This window comes from Crinia signifera, chromosome 2 (genome assembly GCF_055691185.1).
Source record: "Crinia signifera chromosome 2, ASM5569118v1, whole genome shotgun sequence".
Taxonomy (NCBI): domain Eukaryota; kingdom Metazoa; phylum Chordata; class Amphibia; order Anura; family Myobatrachidae; genus Crinia; species Crinia signifera.
In genome coordinates, this window is record NC_139218.1 from 323648943 (window position 1) to 323650642 (window position 1700).

Sequence of the window (1700 nt, forward strand, 5' to 3'; positions counted from 1 at the left end):
GCATAGTGTACTTGGCTTGTTTCATTTATGAAATCTGATTGCATACCTTGTACTGGTGGAGCATTGCTGCTATTTGCGGACACTTGGCGCACGTATTCTGCTGCACGTTGCATTGAATTCTGTGATCCAAGTTCTGCATCAAGTATATTAATGGTTTCTTTTATGTTGACGCGTTCTGCAGACTCTAAGAACTCTGCTTCGGCCATAGCGGCGGCAGCTTCCCTCTCAGCAGCAAGCTTCTCACTAATTGCTTCTAAGCGTTTTTTCTCCATATCCTTTTCTGCACCCAGACGTACCTTTTCTGCCTCCATGTGAAATTTCTCTATTTCTTTCTCTGCTTCCAAACGTGATTTCTCTACTTTCAACTGCATTTCTTGCTCAGCAAAGTTGGCCCGTACCTTTGCAGCTTCTGCTTTTGCACGTGCAAGGATGGCTGCATTGCTAACTGATGTTGATTTGGAGGAACCAGAGATGTAGGACCTTGTTTTGCATGAAGATTTTGTTTTATGAGACATAATGATGAGGTGTAAATGCTTGACTGCGTAGAGACTGCTGTATTGCTGTGTGCAGGTATCTGTTCTGACAGTGTAGCAGAGCTCTGTGAAGTCAGGTTCTTGGAACTGTTAAGCTGTTTGACTGTGCAGGGACTGTTGTATTGCCATGTGCAGGTAGCTGTGCTGACAGTGTGAGGTTTCTGTGTAGTCGAATGGCGGTACTCCTATTGCTGAGTTGCCACTGTTAGCAGACTGTATAGAAACTTGTGCTGTCACATGCAGATAGCTGTGGCTGGCAGTGTAACAGATCTGTAAGTCAGTACATGTGATCCACTTGCTGACAGACAATGCTGCTGACAAATTCAGGATGTATGTTTTAAGTTGCTGACAGCCTGATATTTTGCTGACAAATCAGTGTTCATGTGTCCAACTCGATGGTAGCATTGATGGCATCGATGGTTTGCTGATGAAGTCAGTGTGCATGTGTCCAAATGCTGATAGCATCGATGTTTTACTGTTCAGTCTCTCACTAAGCAGCTTGGCAAATTCGAAACCTACAGCATAACCCTCCTTTACTTTTCAATAATCGATCTTGATATACGATGTCTGAAGAACGGTATTTATTATTCAGTAAAGGGATCATGTATATATATGCGATGATTGATTAGATGGTGTATATACAAGTGAATTGGAGAAGTTGCATATACAATGAATTGGAGAAGTTGCATATACAATGAATTGGAGAAGTTGCATATACAATGAATTGGAGAAGTTGCATATACAATGAATTGGGTAAAACTGTAAATAAAACATAAACATGCAATTACAATCTGCACATAGAAAAATGCAAGGTAAACATGCAGCACACATAACAATATGCATACAACCTGACATTATGGGTAAAGGGTATATGCTAGAGTGTAACTGGTATTACTAACATACATAACTGCCTAAATGAGTTAGGGGTGACATAGTTTTGAGTGATAAACTCACCATCGAATGCTGTCTCAGGCTGGACCATGTGAGCTGTGTCTGTCTGCATACATGTGAAACTTAATATGGCCCCTGATGATCCTCTTTGTCCCAGAATGCATTGCTAGCTAGCTAGCTACAGAAAGCTAAGGGGGACAAACTACCTAGCATACAGTAGCTCTGTACTGACCACAGGAAGGAGTGGATTATGCAAAACAGAAAAACAATAGAACA